This window comes from Coffea arabica, chromosome 3c (assembly GCF_036785885.1).
Source record: "Coffea arabica cultivar ET-39 chromosome 3c, Coffea Arabica ET-39 HiFi, whole genome shotgun sequence".
NCBI classification, from domain to species: domain Eukaryota; kingdom Viridiplantae; phylum Streptophyta; class Magnoliopsida; order Gentianales; family Rubiaceae; genus Coffea; species Coffea arabica.
In genome coordinates this window covers 8055781-8078472 of record NC_092314.1, presented here as the reverse complement: position 1 = coordinate 8078472, position 22692 = coordinate 8055781, and the positions used below count along the sequence as shown (strand labels likewise).

General features: G+C 35.5%; 2 long non-coding RNA genes across 4 annotated transcripts; one reads left to right on the top strand and one right to left on the bottom strand.

Annotated features, from left to right (window-relative positions):
• Positions 1–4250: 4250 nt before the first annotated feature.
• On the bottom strand, positions 4251–16314 carry LOC113734491 (uncharacterized). 3 transcript variants are annotated; one of them, XR_011841551.1, is made up of 5 exons: positions 15671–16303; positions 13122–14849; positions 12983–13022; positions 12412–12492; positions 4251–4619 (listed from the first exon to the last, which is right to left on the bottom strand). It is a non-coding gene; the product is annotated as an uncharacterized lncRNA (long non-coding RNA). The 3 variants fall into 3 exon arrangements; XR_011841550.1 differs by lacking the exon at positions 4251–4619 and having other exon boundaries at positions 12283–12492; positions 12615–13022; positions 15671–16314; XR_011841549.1 differs by lacking the exon at positions 4251–4619 and having other exon boundaries at positions 12283–12492; positions 15671–16296.
• On the top strand, positions 4431–5418 carry LOC113734779 (uncharacterized). The gene is made up of 2 exons (XR_003459381.2): positions 4431–4572; positions 4917–5418. It is a non-coding gene; the product is annotated as an uncharacterized lncRNA (long non-coding RNA).
• Positions 16315–22692: the final 6378 nt, after the last annotated feature.

Genomic DNA, 22692 nt, shown 5'->3' with positions numbered 1-22692 from the left:
TGCAAGTAGAATGGTTTACGAAATCCAAATGTTTGAGGCCACTAGGGTTTTTGAAGAATGGAGAGATAATGGTGGATATTGATGGCAGGACTTTGGTGAGGTATAGTAATAATTGGAAGACTGGAAAAGTTGTTATACCTGACAGTCGCAGGTCTAATGAGTCAGATGCAATCACATACGTCCCAAGTTTTATTTCACCGAAGGAAATTGAATTCAAGTAGCAGGTGCTGGCTGAACAACATAACATAGATCGTGGAGATGGTGTCCTACAGATATTATCAAGATAAAACAGACCTGGTATATTATCTGATTTTTTTTTTTTTGGATTGAATTAATTGGTTTCTATTGGAACTTTTACCCTTTTTGGTCTGAGTTTATATAGTAAGTTCTCTTTCCAGTTTCCGGAAGCTAGTAATCTAAATGTCTGTCTCTCAATTTTTTTTTATCGATCCATGTTTTTCTTTGTTTGTGATTTACCTAGACACTCAGTTTTCATGTAGGCTATATTTTTGTAAAAGTTTTCATATGCTTTGGTGCATTACAATTGGACACGTCTTAATAGCAAAATGACTTTTCTATGAAAACAATAGAAGTTGAGGCTTATGTTGATGAGCGCCATTTGACAAGCCCTTTAGCAAAGATAGAATTAAAAAGATTTATCATTATCTTAGGAGTAACTCTATTTTGCACCTTCACTTTTCTATTTTGCATCGTAAACTTCAATTTTGAACACTTTGCGCTCTAAACTATCAATTTGGATATTTGGCACCCTAAATTCACAAGTTCATCGCATTTAAATTCAATCAATGATAACGTTAGTAAAATTAACGATTTAAAGAATCATACAAATCAATGATAATTTTGCTGAAAGCGGTCAAAAGGAGTCAAGGTACCACAATTATAAGAAAATGATACATTATCTTTATTTTGTAATTTTTTTATCTCATTAATTTTACTAATCATATCAGTGATTGTGGAACATACAACTCAATGACAATATGTTGAAAGTAGTTAAAAGGAGCCATCGCAAGAACCCATAATTCGCTGATTAAGGATGGCTGAAACCGGCTAAAGTCTAAACCTCAAATTGCTGAACGCCTAAATAATCCGACTTTTTTATTACCAAAATTAGATTCCATATGATTCACTACTACCCTTAAAATCATTGACAGAAACAAAAAGACACAAGAATAATGGCCCAATTTATTCTTTTCCATAAAAATGAAGGTGCTGCTACCACAAATAAATGGTGGGTGCATTTGTGCGTATGACCCCCTATTGTTGTGTGTCTATCTACTTACTAAAGTGTGAGTGTGTTTTGATTAGGGATGGCAGCGGGGGCCCCCCGCCCCCACCCCATCCCCCGTCCCCCGCTCCCTCCGCCCCCGCTTTCATCCGCGGGGTTAATAAAAATTTGTTATATAATTTTATTATGGTTAAATTTTAGCAAACAATCAAATACTAAAATATTAACATATCATCAAATTATTATTCCTTATAATTTTACAATTGAAACTTATAAAAACAATCAAATAAAAATTATTTGAATACAATCTAACATGATGAAATAAATATAACTAAAGTAGTCAAGTGTTCATTTTTTGCACAAATACAATCACTAATTCATTATTGTGTTTGTGCTTTTTTAAAAAAATGTTATTGCATTAAGTGTAATTAGGGATTTAGTATAAATGTATTAGTAAATTTAGTATAACCAATTAATAATTTGTATTAGTACACATATATAATTATTAGTATAATTAATAATATCAATTATATTATATATACTAATAGACATTATATAATACATATAACTAATAATATCATTATCATAAGTTTGTAACTAATTAAATTATATATTATATATATAATTATATACATATATATTTTATATATTTATTTTTTTAAAGTGGGTGGCAGGGCGGGGGATGGGGTGGGGGTACACTCCCCCGCCCTCCCGCTCCGTTTCTAAGTGGGGGGAATTTTTTCCTCCCGCACCCGCCCCACCCCCTCCCCCCGGCTCCAACCCCCTCCCCATTAGCCCCCCGTGGGACGGGTGCCCGCGGTCACCTGCCCCCATTGCCATCCCTAGTTTTGATTTATATATAGATCTAAGTACTAAACGTTAAGGGAAAAATATAGAAAACGGGGAAGGGGACAACCCTTACTTGTAATTAAAGGGTTGGTGTCTAAAAAATATATATATTTCTATAATAATTGTGGCCATTTTATCATTTGTCCAAAGACGTTCCTCAAGATAAATTAATATGAAGAGCTCAAGGTCAACTTGTCCATATATACTTTATGGTACCAAATGCAAGTTGCTTACAACAAGATACTGAATTTCTCTGTTCTTTTTTTTTCTCTTATTTTTGTAATTTCCTGCTTCAAGAGATGGGAGGTGGTTACAACAAACTATAAGACTAGCACCCGTTGACAAACTACAAAGTTTAGCCCAAACTACAATCCCATTTTGCTGCAAGCTGTTCAAAATGACTAGTGAGCGAGATACCATAATGACAGAGATCAGAAATCGGTCTAGAATTGTTAAATCATTGCGGAATTATGACACAGATCAGAGAAAATCCCATCAGATTAGTTAATTGCTGCAGGTTGCCTTATTATTTGCCTTCACCAATAAATGTACAAAAACTCGGCCTCTGAGCCTCCCAGGGATATATACAATGTATTCTAGCGGGCAAGAAACAGCTAATATATGGCGTACAATTTTCGGAATAATATGGCAGAATCATGCTCTCAAGGCAGGCAAATTATAAAATTCCCTCTTCCGAAGGTGGGGTCAATTGGCCATAACATGAATAGGAGTTTACGGCTAAGCGAGATTTCGTGTATTGCCTGCGAATATATATTTATTAGACTTGTTTCAAGTATGGGTTTACTTCCATAATTGATTAGTTTTATAATTTAAACGATAATCATGAACTCTAGATATTGGTTTTTAATCATGCCTTTGCGGACAGGATGAGGGAATTCTATCCACTTGCTAAAAAAGAAGGAATTCTATCCACCTGCATGGAGTTTCTTTCAATGTTATGATCCATGATTTACGTTGGTGGTCTTTTGATGGAAGCCTTGTACAGCTTGCAAGCTGACTGGGGACAAATTTCAAACATGGGTGGTGAAAGGATATGGCGCAGAAGAATCTTGGACTGTAGGCGTGCAAATAGAAGGGTCAATTACTATTTCCAAATTCTTGAGGCCACTAGGATTTGTCAATAATGATGAGATTATGCCCAAGTTTCATTTTACCCAAGGAAATTAAACTTCAACTAGTGGGGATTGACTAGAGGTGCAAATAAGTCGAGTTCAATCGAGTTTTTCGGGAGTTTGCACAGTCAAAACTCGAGTTTGAACTCATATTGATTGATTTTTAGCTCGAATCCAGGTAGTTTGAATTGCTTGATGAGCTCGAGTTCAAACTTAATATATGAAGTACAAACTCAAATATTTCTTAAACAATCTAAACAACTGGAGCGATTTGAGTAGATTTCAAAATTTTCATCAAATTTCTCAATCCAAATGGAACAGAATGGAATTAAACAAATTATAACTTGTGAAATACGTAGCAAGTTGGCAGCTTCTCACGGCTCCAGGAAACAACAAATGATACCTCCGGAATACAAGCAAATGAAACTTAATGTTCAAACTTCAAAGAACCAGTTAGTCAGCTCAAATTCTTTCATCTGTTTGCCCTGTATACTATTTAATACTAGCCCCTAACTAGGTACGTTTAACTGCTGCGGATTAAATAGTCGGCTAAACCAAATCTAGCCGAAGAAAAAGCTTAATTTTAACTATAGTTAAAATCATATTACGAAAATCGTGAACGAAGAAATTAATAAAAGGCATCTCTCAACTTGTAATGCTCCATGTGCAAGATATAACTTTTTGTTCTTCAATTGAAGAACATGGAACTTTAATGCATCTGTTGGGTCTAGTTGACTTTGACTTTCAAGTTTTTGTGAGTTACCGTTGTGGTTGATAAATAATTTTTAAATTTATATAGGGATATTTTTAATATTTTAGATGATTCCGTTATGGATTACAAATTTTGTTATTTTGACACTTTAATCCAAATAATGAGGGGATTATGTATAACTCTAGAAACCATAGTGAGATTATGTACAACAAAATATTAAACCATAGGGGAGTAAAATGTAATTTACCCCCAACTAAAATTCTTTACACAAGAACATAGTAGCAAACTCGTGCACATATACACCTTAATCAAAGAGTCAAAATATTTTTTTTCATATATTACAATAACATTAACTACAATAATTAAAGGATTGACATGACAGGTAAAGCATGTTGGCCGGTCTATAATATATGTAAACCTTTGTTACTTGTGAAAGTAAACATTTAACACCCAAAGGACCGCCTATAAATGTAGCTGTTCCTGCCTAGAAGATAATCACGAAAGAAAAGAGAAGATTACAAGAAACTCCGTTGGCTTGGCTACTGAGGACGAGTTTTGTCTTTCGGAGAAGATGACGAGCAGACCTTCCTTTTCTCTAGTTCTCTTTGCTATCCTCTTATTTTCTGCTGCTTGTAAGTCTCTTAGCTATGTTACTGCTTTCTGTTTCCTGTTGGTCCAACTTAGAAACACAAATAGGGCCATAATCAAGAACCTTTTTCAGTTCAAAAATTTTCTAATTAATGCACATTAGCATATTTTAATTGGCTCAACACCAGATTAATTGCCCTTTCAATGTTTCGCAGTTTCTTGCAACTGCTTTATTTCGAGATATAATCTTTACTCTCTTCTAAAGAATATCTACACTTCAAAGTTTGTGGGAAATAGATACAGGGCCATAGCTTAAGGAGTTTTGTCATGGCTTGAAATTATAGCAGCTCCAGCGCCACTGACTATAACCAACCTACTAATTGTGCAGCTCCTGGAGTCCTTGGAATCTGTCTGTACAGCATCTTTGGATCACCACCAGATGATTGTGGCTATTGCACAGAAGGAAGTATGTGTGATCCACCTTTTGAAGGTGCTATATCGCAACCAAACGATCCTTGCACCTACTGTAACTCAGGCCTGTACTGTATGCCAGTTGCAGGAGGAAGTTATGGGTTCTGTGTTCCTCCTGGGCGATGAGCATGACATTCTGAGAAGACCCAATTTAGTGTAATTTTCAATTTCATTTGTCCTCCATTTCGAGGCTTAATTTGCCTCTCTGTGTGCTGTTGTTCCTGTGAAGTGTTAAGCTTTTCACTTGGTTTTTTCCCCCACTCTTCTGTTATTACCACATGTCTCTCTCTAGTCTTTCTTTCTTCTCTACTCTTCACTCTTCAGAGGGAGAAGCAGTCAAGACAGTCATCTTGTAACGGTGACACCTATTTGTATTGTAACTAATAAATTCTTATATTTCCTTACTGGGAATTACAACATCTCATCACTACGTAAATTGTCTTTCTTTTTTTTTTTTTTTTGGCGTATACAGAATACCTAAATCTATACCCCACTATTCTAAATTCATCCTTTATAAAGAGTTTCAATGCTGACGTGAAATTCATCAACGCATCACATGTGTGGATTTAGGATAAAATGGTGTGAGTTTAGCCACTAATTGTTGATATATTATGAACAGGTAGTTTAGTATTTGATTCGCTTATACTTCCTTTCAACGAGCTTATGATTTGAAATAAATGGTCCCATCCTGCTAAAACAATTTTGATGTGTGTTCCATATGACACCTTTTGCTTTGCCAAATTAAATTTAATCCATTATTTTTGGGGAATGATGGTCCTCTGTGTTTTGTTCAAAGCTAATCTAGTCTATAACCTAGCAAATTTAAATTGAAACAGATCTAAGATTGATGGATGGCTAAACAATAGCCTTTGGGGGGGGGGGGGGGGGGGGGGGGGGGGGCTCTAAAACAATTTGGAAAATTACAAGTCAACGCATACAATTCACTGAATATATATCTAAAAAAAAAATTCACTATCCATTGATCAATAAAAGTAACTTCACTAATGAAAAGGGATAATGTCATGAGAAACCTCCCTGGAAGTTTCTAACTATTTCACTGGCCTCTCTCCAGATTTTATAAATTACATTAACCTCCCTTGATGTTTACTATCTTGTAACATCTAGGTCCAATCAACAATAAAAATTAATATTAGAAGAGAGAAGATAATATGATTCCACCATTGTCCCTCATCTACTAAATTATTTAATTAATCTAATACCAGTACAAACATTAAAAACAAAAATACTAGAATTTGTTGTTTGTCATTAGGGTTTAAATCATATATGGCATCAAAAGTAGTATATCATTCTATACATTTCACTTAATGCAAGATTCAAATTACTCTTTTCAGTTATGAAACCATTGTCAAATATGATCAATAACAAATAATCCAAAAAATCTACCACCAAAATATTGCAAGGAGCGAACTTTAATACCATAAAATATCAGCAACTAACCTTAATATATTGACAAGAATATTTATGATGTTAAAGTTTGTCCTTTATAATTTGCTAGTTGCAAATTTTTTGTTTATTTATTGTTTGATCATGTTTGACAATGGGTATGTAATTGAAAAGACTAATTTGGATCCCATATTAATACAAGATATAAACTTTTTCATTTATGTCACCTAACGGTGGTTTATTGATACATGGTTATATAAATTTTTTGACAATATCGAGGAATATTATATATAGGAGTATTATATATATATATATATATATATATATATATTTCATTATCAACGGATGTGCTCGAAAGGGTCTAGTGAATATTCTGGAAATTGAGTCTAGTTTTCTTTTTCTCTTTTTAAATGTTTAGCAGCCGAGGAAATCAAGTGAGTAGAAAGTTCAGGGGAAAAAAAAGTATTGAGAAGCAACCCTAGTTAGTGAATACTCATAATATACCTCAGGCTGCAATCAACTCATGAATGTTTAATCACTCAGGCTGCCATCATAATCTTACGGTGCTCCATCTATTTGTTGACCGTGAATAAGATGACATAGAATGGTAATGAACGTTAACGGAAAAAATTTGGGAAGCTGATTCTCTAATGGCTTAAAGAAAATGCGAAGAAAAGAAAGTACAATTGTACGAGACTATTTTGGAAGAAATTGGGAAACTGATTCTCCTGTTATTTTGGCAGGTAAACGACAGTTAATTAATAGGGTGTCCTAGTTGGAATAATATGGCAGCATGATGCTCAAGGCAGCTAATAGGGTGAACTACACTTCCTCTAAACCGCATGTTCTTCTAAACAATTTTAGAGCACTAAATAACAAATTTTGCTTTCCTGCAATTCAGTTCAATTAAATATTAGCAAATTAGATTGAACTCGATCTCCAAGAATTTGAGTTTAATTAGTTAGACACTTAATTAAGATAGAGAAACTGAATTCGGATGGGAACAGATTTAGAGTATGGGTGATCAAAGAATCTTATCTTGGACTAAGTTTAATTTTTTGAATTTTTTTGGATTTTTTTTTTTTTGGAATTGGTTTAGGTTTGTTACTATTATTGTGGTTCTTGAGCATTAGATAATCCAGGACGATATCTCTTGGGCAATTATGAGTATATTCAACTTACTGTGCTGTACTCCATCCCACATCGAAAGATTGTGGGGTAGTTACCCTGAGTTTAAGATCCTCAACCGCACTTCCAGTTACCAATTGGCTGGATGGTGTTGGTTTGTGGGCTGCACCTTAGATTGTGCTTTGCACCAGGATTTTGATTACTTCCGAGTGTTTCTATTCTCTGTTGTTGTGTAATTTTGACTTGTTGAAAAAAAAAAACTTACTATGCTGTACATTCACATTTAGTATTCTTTAAAAAAATTTTCACTTGAATTAATATTAATTATTTTTTCTAATGACATTTACATTCAAAATGTTTTTAATTTGGAACTCCATTTTTTATCTTATAATTTTCCTTCACCAATTAAAGAACAAAAAACTCGGCCTCCGAGTCTCCTACAGATACAATGTATTCTAGTAGGCAAAAAAAAAAAAAAAAACTATGATAGTGTACTATTTTGTCAGAATAATATGGCAGCATTATGCTCAAGGCCGGCAAATAATAAAATTTCCTCTTGAGAAAGTGGGAAGGAAGTTCTTCGGTATTGCTGAGCACAATTAAATATCCTAAAGTCAACACATGGTGGCGTGGGGTGGGGTTACTTAATTTGGTGATTGATTACACATAATTTAAATGATTGATGAAAGAAGAGTGATAAGCACAGGATTAAATAACATGAGGTGCTGCTAAATCTAGCATCAACTTTACTAAAGTCCTAAATCTATTGGTCAGTCAACCATCAATCCTGCATCTACTTCATTTAGTTCATCTATACCATGGGCAAAATGGTGAGCTTATGCAGTAGATTAGTTTACCCAAATCATAAAGGATCAAACAACTGGGCTGAAATCTCACAAACGATGTGACTAATGTAACCTCATCTTATGTTCATCCAATCAAGTATGGGTTGTCTTTGTACTACCAAGCGTGAGTTATTTGTAATCAAGAGAGCTAGTCCAGCTTTACGTTGGAAGCTCTCAGGTTTCACATGCAGCTTCCTCACTTAATTGATGTATGATTTCTTCTTAAGATGCAGAGATAACCAGGTTACTTCATCTTTCCATCCATATTTACCACACCCCACTTGATGGATAAATGAATGAGCTTTCGTGTTACCAAGGAGACCTTGATTTAATGATTAAGTTTGAGTTTCTAAAATTTAGAGGTTTTGAATTTAAATCTTTCTTTCATCTCCGTTTCTTAAATCATATCCCTTCCCTCCTTAGAAAAAAATTAAAAATAAAATCATGTTTGTCTCCGTCTGCCATGTTTGTCTTTTGAACTATTAAGCTTTTCAATCAGTTTTCCTTTTCTTTTCCTTTTCCCCTTTTCTATTCGTGTCTCCAGTCTTCTTGACTCGGCTCTCTACCCTTCAGAGGGAGGAGCAGCCATGAGAGTCAAGCAACATGCACACTGGTGACACCAGCCAGTAATGAATTCTTATATTTCCTTGCTGGGAATGACAATTTCGCTGCATAAATCAATGCATTTGTACCAGTTATATATATGTTGCAAAGTTGGCCAATGTTCTGCATTTTATTTTTTAAATTTAGTTTAACGAACACGTGAATAACTCTAGCTGATAAATTGAAGTCACCCTTTTTTTTCCATGTAGTTAGGTTGAGACAATCAATCCATAGTGACAGGAATCCAGGAAAATTGGATATGGAGATTGTGCATGATCATCTCTCTTTGGCTTAGAGGCATGCAATTTCGTGGTGCATGTTTTCCAATTAAAAATTGTGACCTTTGCACAAATTTTTTTTTTTTTTTGGTAAGTAGACCTTTGTCACAATTTTACTATTGAATTTTTTCCTTGGAGGACTCTTCAGTTAAATATTAAGAATTATTAAGAATACATTGTAATATAGATATTTGAAAATAAAGGATTTCACCCCCTATGTCATGTGCAAGAAAATTTTCCCTCAACGTACTTACTAGTAGCTTTAATTGAAGAAAATTGAACTTCGATGCTGTTATCGTCCTTGCTCTAGTTTAATTTAGGCGTCGTGTTTATTTTAAGTTGAATGATGGACAAATTATCTTAAGTTGAATAAGAGATTAATTATCTTTCCAATGGTATTAATTACAAGTGAATGCAGTTTACAACTAAGGGAAGATTTGGATATAGCCAGCGACTTTTATATTCCTTCCATCCCATTTCGATAGTTTTGATTTTTTTTTTTTTACACAATTTAAGAAAAATTAGTTAAATTTATTGGAAGAGTAAATCTACCTTGCTATTTGTCTAAAATATTCTTATATTACTATTAGTAGTATAATTAATCATTATAACTTTGCATTAATTGCAACAATAATATGGATGAAAAATTGCACCATTTAACGCATGAACCAAAGCAATTAATGACTAAAGTAGGTTATATTCAATGATAATAAAATACATTAAATAAAAGCATTTTAGAGAAATGAAAAGTCAAATAAGACTATCAAAATGAGATGAACGAATTACCTTTTTTTTTTAACACCATGAATTCAGCACAATCAATATATATATATATATATATATATATATATATATATATATATATATATATATATATATATACACACATATATGTACTCTGGAATCAACACACAAGTGGGGTGGGGATGCTTTGATAATTGATTGTTGATAATTTCAATGAATGACAAAAAAAAGTGATAAATACTACTCCCTCCCTTTTTTTATAAATGACGTTTAAGAAATTTGCTCTTAAGTATTTTTATCTGTCGTTGTATTATCCCCATGCAGCATTAATTATTTTTTCACAATTTTGCCCTTTTATCTCTCTTTACCAATACAGGACTCTTAATTACTACTTCTAGTAATTATTACTTCTCTCTTTACTTTTGACCTAGTAAAACAGCACCATTTAATATTCTAGTGAGAGGAAACATGAGTGAATTGGACAATTAATGAGGGTACAAAAGGAAAGTAGTGTATAGATTTAAACAATGAAAAACTTTTCTTAATTGGTGTGCAAAACCTTAAACGTCAGTTATAAAAAAAGGGAGGGAGTACATGATTATATGAATTGTTCAATTAAATGTTACTCCCTCCCTTTTTTTATAACTGGCGTTTAAGGTTTTGCACACCAATTAAGAAAAGTTTTTCATTGTTTAAATCTATACACTACTTTCCTTTTGTACCCTCATTAATTGTCCAATTCACCCATGTTTTCTCTCACTAGAGTATTAGATGGTGCTGTTTTACTAGACCAAAAGCAATGCAAACTAACTCCCACCAATTATGAAAAGAGAGATAAAAGGGTAAAATTGTGAAAAAATAATTAATGTTGCATGGGGATAATAAAACGACAGATAAAAGTACTTAAAAGCAAATTTCTTAAACGTCAGTTATAAAAAAAGGGAGGGAGTACATGATAAACAAAACATAATTAGACTTCCAACCAAGGGGAACTTTAAGTAACATTCTAGAAGTAGCTAAACCTAAAAACCACATCAGGCACGTAATATAAAAGCCTAGATCCCGTATGGCTCACGAGTCACTACTACCCAATAATATTATTGACAAAAACAAGAAGGATATAAAAATAATGGCACAATTAATGGCTCGCTACTACCCATATGACCACAGAATTCATGGAGTCTGCATTTGTATGTGTGAGTACATGTTAGTGTCTGTCTATCTAGATCCAGATTTAATTAATAAAGTGCGAGTATATGTGATTGTTTATTGATCTAAATACTAAACAATTAGAAAAAAAAAAAAGAAAAAGAAAAACAAAGAATTGGGACAAGCCTTACTTTTAACTGGAGTAGTGGTCTCTGCTAGTGGTGTGCCATTTTTTAAGTCAAAATTAACTCAAATTATTTTAATCATAATCCATATATATATTTTATATTTATATTTATATTTATATTTTTCGAGTTCAGTTTTATAGTTTTTTTAGGTCAAAAGAAGTAAATTCAAGTTTTTTAAGTCTCACCCATCTCTTACTGATTATCAGACTTTAGTTGTGGCTTTCTTTTGTCAAAAGAAGTAAACTCAATGATTAAATTTATTTTGGCAAAGCCAAAGGCACCATATTGAACACACATCAAAATTGTTTTAGCAGGATGGGACCATTTATTTCAAATCATAAGCTCGTAGAAAGGAAGTACAAGCGAATCAAATACTAAACTATCTGTTCATAATTTATTGACAACTAGGAGGCTGATTCCGCGCTACGCGCGGGGGATCAATGTTATTATGCCCTAACTTGTATTGATTATTTAGAGTTGGTGTGATGTTAGAGTAAGAAGAAGCATGTAAACTATATAGGCTGTTAAGTTTACATTAAGATAAGTATGGAATGATTAAGATGAGAGTTGGGTGTGGAAGTGAAATAGGTTGAAATCGTACAATGAAAATTGAAAGTAAAAAATGTTAGAATGGTCCAAGCATTAAAAGTTATAAATGGAAAAGTAGTAGAAATGGTTTGTTAGTTGTTGATGTTGATTTCGTTTATATCTAAAGTTTGATGCATAAAGTAGAAAGTGATGATTTTATAAATTGTATATGAAATGGTGGATAACGGTAAAATATATTGTTCAAATTTTTTGGTTTTGAAATGCATGCCTTCATATTTCAATGTAAAATATATTGTTCAAAAAAGGGTAACATCTTCCTATGTGAAGATCAAGTACGATTTTAGATATGATAATCAATAAACGTTAATCAAATTGAAGTCTTGAAGGGTTTCAAGTCTCATAATTAAAGTTCTTATTTTTAACAGGAGATTCTATGTTCTTGTAGCAGTTTATCAATACAAGAAACAAAAAACTGGTAGAACAAAAGGCCAAAAAAAAAAAAAGAGAGAGAATGATCAGCTAACCTGAATCAATACAAGCTCCAAATATATAACACAAGATGACGAAGAAAGAAAGCTCGTTACAGCAACCACATATGAAGAAAGCTGCATGCAAAATGTAAAGGGAAAAGAGGAGAAAGAGGCAGAACACAAATAAGAACAAACAATGGACAAATGAAAGGTAGAACAAAGAATGAAAGAAGATAGAAAATTTGAAATAGCCTTACCTTAATGCAACGGCAAAATAGAAAACACCCATAAACAGAGAAAGTAAACCTGAATTAGTCGATGAATGACGGACCAAAAAACATATTGGAATAAACAGGAGTATAGACGAAATAGCTCACTAAAAGAAAAAGCGCACCCGACGAATATTGTTCAATTCTCACAGACAAGGACGACCACCAATTGTCCAATAATAATAATCAAAGAACACAGAAAATAAAAAATAAGCTTACCTTAACACAACGACAAAATACAAAACACCCATAAACAAAGTAAATACGATTGAGTTAGTCTACGAATGACCAAGCAAAAAACATATCGGAATAAACAGCATTCTAGAAGGAATAGTTCAGTAAAAGGAAAAGCTCACCTGACCAATCTTTATGAAGGAGAGCAAAATGAAGAAGAAGCTTCGGAGGAACATAGCAATAAAAGAGAAAGTAAGAACCGAAGAAAACAAAAAAGGAATGATACAAAAAAGGACTGCAAAAACTTAACATATCACTAACCATTAGCATAAGCAGAAAATCCCAGCAACAATCCATAGCTTTACCGGCAGCGGTGGCTTGGGCAGAACAAAGAAATTGCGGTGGGTTGGGCAGAACAAAAGAAATTGCCACAGTCCTCCTTTCAATAGCCGTCGACAGTGAAGGAATGATGGTTTTTTACAAATGCAACCCAAGTGTAAATAAAAATTGACCTCCTGACAAGTGCAAACCAATTCGTTGTGGCTGGTAAGAAAAATATAATGGGAGGGCAAAACTGGAATACATTTGTCCTGATAGTCAACTAAACTGAGTTATTGCAATGATGACAATCACTTCCCAATACATATGGGAAAAGGCGGAACAGAAATGGTAAAGTGGTCCAATCGTATACAACCAAAATGAAGACAATAAATGTACCATTCATTTACAAAGACAACGGTCTCAGCATTTTGGAATTTTTTTTTTTTTTGCACAAACACATGCAAGGACGACCACAAATTGTCCAATAACATTTTGCCACATCAGAAAAAAAAGAACGGTCTCGGCAACATCCCTACACACTTAGTACATATGTGTTAATTAGTGGTTAAATTCACGCCATTTTATCCTAATGCATTGATGAATTTCGCATCAGCATTGAAACTCTTTATAAAGGATGAATTCAGAACGGTGGGGTATAGATTTAGGCACTCTGTAAAAGCAAAAAATTTCACTAGCAAGTCGAAATCTTGGAGTTGTAATTAGTGCTGTTAATCGAGCCGAGTATCTGAACGCCGAGCTCGACTCGTGACGAATTCGAGCCAAGCTCGAGCTCGCTCGATAGCGCTAACGAGCCATAATACGCACTCGAACTCGACTCGAAAAAAGGAAATGTGACTCGAACTCGAGCTCGAGCTCGACTCGTTTATCATAAACGAGCCAGGCTCGGACGAGCTCGAGCTCGAGCTCGAAATATCTATCCGAGCTCAAGGCTCGAGTTCGAGGCTCGAGGCTTGATTTTAGACTCGAGTTCGAAGCTCGAGACTCGATTTTGAGGCTCGATTTCAAAATTCAACAATCAGTTATTTACGAAGTCCTGCTCCAACATATCCAGATTTAGGCTATCCAAAATCAACAAAAAATATTAGGATTGGCAACCAATGCCATTCACATTCAACAATACACAAACTCTAACCACATTTCATCCAAGACAAATAAGACCATAACATCCATGATCCATACAACACAAACTCCAGGGCTGCAGTCAACAAATACACAAACTACAGTCTAATTCCATATGAAACAACATTCATAAGAGCCAATATACCATAACAGGTTTTGTCCAGCCAAATAAACGCACAAACTACAGCCAAATAACCATGTAAAACACTGCTACATAGCTTAAAAATTGTCCAACTTCAAACACCTGACAAGAAAAAGTACAACCCCTTCAGAAATCACAAGAATAAGTACAGCTTCACAAGGAATGAGTACATGGAACTGAGGAGAGAAGGTTCAGTGGGAAATAGGGTCAGGTCTTCTGATGAACGCGTTAGATCCTTTAGTGGAGATAGTGATCCTGATGAATTGGACAGGAATGAGTACATGGAGGTTGATGAAGATCGCAGTTATGGTGGAACCAGTGGTAGCAATGCGGATACTGGTTCTGATGATGAACACAACTCCCACGGGACACCAGAACATGCAGTTCCTCCACCAAGGGCCGTGAACATGCTTCAGGGTTGTAAAAGTGTTGATGAGTTCGAGAGGCTGAACAAAATAGATGAAGGCACATATGGTGTAGTGCCTATATTATTCATTCAACAATTCATTTAACTCAATTCACACACACATAAATGGCCCCAAGACGAAAATATCAAACTAATCAAACACTTTGAAATTGAAATGAAATGAAATGAAAGGCCAATCAATCCCTGTGATAGTGCAACAGTTAGCTCACGAACATTGACATGTTTCATTCAAAAGATCAAAAATTTACCCAAAAAAAAAGAAGTATGCTGTCCAAATTAAGTCCGTAAGGCTTTTTTGATATCAAGGTTAACATCCTTACATCTTTTTTCTCAAATTTCACAAATAAGAAGTCTTAATCAACCATACTTATTTTCTTCCCTTTCAATCCTCCAGATATTGAAGTGCAATATCTAATTGTACTAATAATTAAGTTTTAGAAAAGATTTATAGGCACATTTAGCAGCAGATTATACCCACAAGCAGAACACTTCTTGCTTCCCCACCCCATCCCCCCAAGAAATCCATGAAGAAAAGGTAAAACTACTGCAAAAACTCAGACGTTATCTTTTCGAGTACTCTTTAAAATTATCAGATATTAATAAGCATAATCTAGATTTTCCACATTAAATTTCTATGATTGAACTGCAAGTTATTGCAGAAAGGAATAAAACAAAGAGGTTGGATGCAGTCCTCACGCGAGAAGAAAATTTGTTGATCCATCCTTGTACATATGAGATGTGTCAACTACTACATTACCAACTGCTACTAAACCAGAAAAGAGACAAGAATGAACTCTTGTCATTCAGTACAATTAACCTACGAAAAGAGACGAGACTTACCAAATATCACGAAGGATTAGAGAAACCAGTCAAATTGGACTGGTTTTGGCCCTGGCCGTGGACGGGGTTGTTAATGGCAGAAAACAGAGGCTGTGGGCGGCAGTGGAGGCAGAGGTTGCTGTGGGTTGCAGCTGTGGAGTGCGGCTTGCTGTGGAGTGCGGGGTTACGGTGTTGCGGGGTTGCGGGCTGCGGGGTTGCGGGGGTTGCGGGGCTGCGGGGTTGCAGAGCTGAGGCGTTGCGGGGCTGTGGGTGCGGCTGTGGGTTACTGGTTGCGGGTTGCGGTGTTGCGGGGCTGGCAGGGTTGCGGAGCTGCGGGGTTGCAGGGTTGATCCAGATCCGGGCTGCAGGGTTGCAGGGTTGCGGAGCTGCGGCGTTGCGGGGCTGTGGCCTGTGGGTGCGGCTGTGGGTTACTGGGTGCGGCGTGCAGCGGAGAGGGAGAGGCAGAAATGAAGAATGAGAGTATGAGACGATGCAATATCAACCCTAGTCCAAATTTCTACTTGTTGACTGCTAAAATGACACAAATACCCTTCTTTGTCGAGTTCAACCGAGCTACTCGATAAAGAATCGAGTTCGAGCTTACTCGGCTCGATAACTCAACGAGTATTTATCGAGCTCGAGCTCGGCTCGTTAATTGAAATTAACGAGCCGATCTCGAGCCTTATCGATCCGAGCCTTAATGAGCTTTCGAGTAGCTCGTTACGCTTAACAGCTCTACTGATGAGGCGACCTTTCCCTGTCTAAGTTGATACGATACGACATCGCTTTTCTATAAAAACTGATGACGCGGCCTTTCAAACTCTCTCCTGTTTAAGCCGTGTGTCTAAATTAATATGACAATGATGATGTGGCCTTTTCTTGCTTAAGCTGTCTGTCTTAAGTTAATACGACATTGTTTTTCTACTTGGACTGCTCTAACATTACAGAAGTTGTAACTTCACACTTACATATGCTTGTTTTATCAAATTTTAATATTTTGAATAGCACCCAATAGTTTTATCAATCATTAATATTTTGAATAGGACCCAATAGTTTTATCAATCAAAATATAGACCAGTCCCATCCCCATCCCTCTCTTGGCCTCCAATTTCCAAGTTCTCTCCTTCCTGCATGCAGCCACAAGTGATACCCTCATCTCCATTCTTCTCGACACTTTTTAGTTTTCTCATCCCAATTTTTTTCCGTTCTCCTCCAAGTTCAAATCTTCCAAGTTCTATTATCCCATCCCTCCCCCCCCCCAAATAAAAACACCAAAATGGTTGTCTCTATTTTCTTCTTCTCCTTCTGAACTTGATGTTAACCATGTCTTTCATGTCAAATCTCTGTCTTTGTTGGTTTCATGTGCAGGATGTGATGAATGGTATTATTGTGCATTTGTGCTTTGAGAAAAAAGTGATTTTGAGATGGAAGTATTTGATCAATTGAGGAGTTCTTTTGAATCATGAGATTTATTAAATGTTAATTTGATTTCTAAACAATCCATAAAGTCATGGAATTTGTACCTTAAAAAGGAAAAAAAAAAAGTCCATGAAATTTGGCCGGCTATCCACTTATCCAGCATAAGAAGTGACAGAGATGGTGTCTGATTGAGATGTTTGGAAAAGAGGGGTGTTGAGAATTTAGAAGTTGAGGAAGGGCATATATGTAAGACTATTTGTTCCACATTTTAACGGGACAAACCAGCAGCCCTTCATGTCTCAATCTAACTAAATGCAATCAATGGTCAAGAACTGTGATTTAACCATTTTCCTTTTCTATATAACAACTGATTATGTGGGCATTCAAACTCTCCCCTGCCTAAATTAATACGACATGGCTTTTCGGTAAAAACTGATGACATGACCTTTTCCGTCTAAGGATGTGTTTGATAAGAGTGAAGTTTGAAATTTGAAATTAGAAGTCTGAATCTATTAAATTAGTGAATTGTTAAGTACTAAATTTGATACATTTGAGTGTATACCATATTAAGTAATAAGTGAATAGTTTATCACTTCTTTTTTAGAACAAATTTTATCTAAAAAATTCAGTGTCATTTAATGAATTTAGATGTTCTAGTTTTAGTTATCAAACACGTCTAAAAAATATTAAAATCTAAATCCATTAAATTTAAGTGCTGAATTGGATTAACAAACCAGACCTAAGTTGTCTATCTAAGTTTATACAACATTGCTTTTTTTTTTTTTAATAAAAACTGATGACGTGGCCTTTCAAACTCTCTTCCTAATCATATTTTAGTAAACTCTCCTCCCAGTAGTCTAAACATTAGAGAATTCCGATTCAAGAAAATCTACATGGTTTTCCAACTTCAAAATTTAATAAGATTATGTAATGGAATCCCAATTAGAACACCAAACTACTGCTGATCAATTGTTTAATGTCCAAAATTCCTTTCATCGTTAAAGTAGGAGTGTTCAAGACTTGTCAAACTAGTAGGAGATTGTAGGGTATAAAGTGGGAATCGAGAAGGAAGATCAAATATATGGTGTGAAGAGATTTTATATAGGCTGTCTTTCTTTTGTTGTGGAATTGAATAATCTTTCATTCAACAAAAGAGGTTCCAAAATCTGGACCAAGAATAAGTAAGTCAAGACCTGGCTGCAAAGATTGATGGCGAGGACTCCTAATAGTTCTTCAATTCTTCTGAACTAGATACTATATTACGGGGAAACGTTTAAAACAGAAGTTTTCTAGTAGTATGACTTTTTTGTTTCGAGCCATGTTATCACTTATCAATTTGTTTGATAATATATTCATGTACGGAAGCCATGAATGATTTGTAGACAAAGTATTAGCAGCTAGTACAAGCTCGAAAAAGATTTTGTGGCTTAGCGGGGCAATGTCACGAAACGTTAAGAAAATTAAAAGTTTTCTACGCAATTCTGTAATTTTTTTTCAAGAGTTTACGAGGGACAATTGCCCACTCTTAACTTAAAAATTTTTTTTACTAAATAACAAATTTAAATGCATACCACATGTCTAACAAAAAATTTCAAATATTACATCCTCAAAGTTGGAGTATAGCTGTAAGTTTGTAACGACGTGTAGGATTTTGTCCTAATTTTAGATTTCTATCAACCGTGATTAAATCCTTCAGTTGAGCCATTTTTTCGATCCGATAAGGAAGCACTTCTAGTTCCACAAAGAAGAAAAATCAACTAAAATATACAGTCTCCAAAGTGAAAGACGGAAAACAGAAATCAAATTACTCGATTTAACATGCAGCTTCATTTAGACATCTGTGAGAAATTTGGACCATGGATTGATTTGTATAGTGCTTTGAGCAACTGTTCTTGCCTCATTCCCAATTCCTCAGTACGTTTGAAAAACCTGCACGAGTTAAGTGACGAGGTTCCCTGCACCCTAGTTTTATTCAATAACTCCCTCGTTAGCTGCAAATATACAGGTTGCTTTGTAGTACAAGGAACTTAAGATCGATCCCTCGAGAAACACTCACAACTATTAGAACTTAATCCTACTTTATTATCTAGACAAGCAACAACAATGAGGAATAAAAGTTACTCTATACACTAATGTGTAACAACTATAAGTTGATGGATGAACTCAACTAAAATACAAGCTCTAGGATATGGAATCAACCAAGTATTCTTGTCTATAGTTCAAATGAGTGATAAATATTACACTACTTGTTTTGCTAAGGGTTCATTCATATAAGGTAGCCAAAACTCGCTTTCACGATGAATCGAGTGTCACCTATACATGCATTTCTCTACTTTCGTGGTGAAACAACTAGTATAGTGCCATTAAACTCAAAATTGTATTAAAACCCACCTAGTCTCGACACTACTTTCGTGTGTTAAGATCCTAAACTCCATCTAAGCTTGTTCCATCATCATCTACCAACTTTCATTGATAAACAACAACTAAAATAATTTGTAAATGGTGATCAAGCATTCATAAATGTCCAAGCAAGCTTAAATGAACTAGCAAGTACAAAAGGCAATATTCATCAACTCATTCCAACCAAGATCAATAAACACAAGGCATCATCCACTCCTAGAACAAATATATTAGCTAGACATAAAGAATAAACACATGAAGCTTAAATCTTTGATGAATCCCAACATATATCCAGCAAAATAAAGAGAAAGGGAGAAGAAAATGCTTATTCAATTGAAGGAACAAGGATCTCCAATCTCCAAATTCTCTTTTGCCTTCAAAGTGCCAAGATTACATCAAGAGTTCATCAAGAGTTTTTGTTAAAAGTCCTATTCTATTCTAGAGAGAGAAAGTACAAGTTCTAGTATAAGAAAATTACTCTCCTCCTCTGTTCTAACCTCTTGATATATCCAACAAAAGTGTCTTTCTCTTCTTCAAGAGGCTTTTTCTTGCCAAAAGTCTTCATCCATCCTTTCTTGACATGATTGGATATTGAAAACGACTTAAAATTTGATAGGTTGCAATTTGATAGTTAATTTTATTATTAATTTTTCCTATTACTTAACCCAATGTGAATTAATTATTAGATTCTACTCACTTTTCGTAATTTGCATTTATTTCAGGGAGTAGAACAAAAATGTCACAATAAAGGCCAATTTGACTCTTATCGAGAAAGAGTTCACATAGCAGGCAATCGAGGGCATTTCTGGAATAAGGAGCCCAAGTCACAGAGCTTAGCCCAAGGGCAGTGTTGGCAAAGAAAAAAAGATCTTTTGCCCTTTATTTTGGAAGGGCTAAAACCGAAAGGGGGTTGTTCCTTTCCCTCGGGGGAGCTGCCGCACAAAGCAAGAGCAGCAGAGGACTGAAGACGGCTGGCTTTCCTCTTAGTTTTTCGATATTTTTTAGTTTAGCTTAGGACCTTGCCTTTTCCTTAGTTTTCCGTATGGGAGTTTGGCTTTGAGCTTTGACTTTTCTTTTGGTTGGTAGTAGTTCCTTTCCCCTGCGTATGTCAGGAAGAATGGGTAACAAGCAATCACCTTTTGTAGCCTCGTTTTCCTTTCCTGAAGCGAATTGCATTTTCCCAGTTTCTGTGATAATGGCCGCGTTCCTTGCTGCAATTTTCCATGGGTTTAGTTCATCAATTATGAACTAATTCCCTTTGTCTAGTCAAGGGACAACGGATTCTTTGGGTCGCCTAAAACTGTGAGATCGATTTAATTTTATCTTTTTCTTTTATTTATTGGTATTTGCATATTCTCTGGTTGCAGTGCTTATGGTTGTTTAATTAATTGATTGTCTTGGATCCGGATAATTAGTTAATTTGATAACCTATTGTCAATTGGGACGTTAAATCCGTAATTGTTTAATTGTCTCAAAATAGTGACAACTGGCATGATTAGATTTGTGTCAGGAGGATACGCGGGCTAATCTAAAATAACCCTGGTAGTGCGTTATTTGATTAGAATGGGGCTCCTCTAATACGTAAGGCAATTGGGGAATTAAATTCTATGGGCGTACCTAGGATTATTTCTCAATTAGAGCAGTGATTAACGGGCGTACCTTAATCATCGACACAGTAAGGAGGGGTTGATTGTCATCGCTTGTTTGGCAGTTATAACCTATTTATTAGTAAATAATTGGAATTGCCTCTGCTTATCGATGATCAATTAGGTGAACCATTGCTGAAGTTATTTCTTGGCTAGATCCTTAATTATCACTCATTAGATTTTAGTAAATTGTTATTTAATTTCTAGTTGGCTATTTTATTTTTATTATTTTACTTTTAGTTGATTTGTTTAAATTGTCACTCCTGATATAAAACACCCCCTTATCACTGTGAATTTGGAAAGGAACAATTACCCCCAGTTCCTGTGGATTCGACCCTGCTTACTGCTATCTACAGAAATTACTTTTAGTTTGAGCAGGTTTTATTATTGCACAAGTTTCGACAACCTGTCAATTTTTGGCGCCGTTGCCGGGGACTGGCGCTAGTTATTTGTTTCTTTTTAAGTTCATCTTGTTTTCATTTTTTTTATAGTTTATGGCTGCTAGCATTCCATATTTTGATGATAGACCGGACTTTGTTCCTGAATGGGGTTATGAGACTCATGTTTTTCCTAATGATCAATGGGCTGTTGCAAATTGTGGAACTTATTTTGACTCAGGTTATTCAACTGACAAATGCCCCGCATTTCAAGACAATCTAAGTGCTCCAATTGATACTTTCGGAGATTTTCCACCCCAATATCAAATGCAGTATGACCCTTATTCAAACGGGTATGATCAAGGATGGTGGGATAATTCCAGTTTTGATTATGCGACCGGGCCAATGGATTTTCAACAGCAAGAGTCTCAACAACCATCGTCCCTGTCAGGGTACCAGCAGCAATACCAACCCCGACCACCTCCGCCCCCTCAATCTGGTTCATCTACGGAGGAGATGCTGAAACAAATGATGACAACCATGGCGCAAAATCAGCAAAGGACGGAGGCAGCTATTATGCAAAATCAGCAAAAGACAGACTCCGAAATGCAGGACATAAGGAATCAGATAGGTCAATTGGCCACCAGAATGAACCGTTTGGAGTCCCAGAACCAAGGGAAGCTGCCATCTCAACCGGAGTTGAATCCGAAGAACGGGAGCGCAATGATCCTAAGGAGTGGAAAAGAGGTTCAAGGGCCTGAGCCTGTGATCCCTAAGGACAAGAATGGGGAGATGCAAGAGTGTCAAAATGAGAAATCTACAGATGCAGTTGAAAAAAAAGCCGAAAAGGAAGAAATGGAACCCCAACCGCAACCCATTCAAGTGGAAGAATCCAGTGAAGAATCATCAAATGTGGTGACACCACCTCCATTCCCTAACCCGCATTTTCTTAACTCTGACTTTATGATTTCTGTTAATGAGATTAACTTTGTTATACCGGAAGTTCTTGAGTCTCATGGCAGGAATGAGTTAAGAGTAGCTATGGTCAAATACCTTGAGCCGTTGAGTGCTCTTGATGGAGGAGTGGATGAAGAATTGAAATCACTGCTTGATTATTTGGCGCCATCAACTAGTCCATGGAAGCCCGTAACTCGTATGCTCAAGGATTACTCTATTTACGAGGGTTATCAGGACTATATAG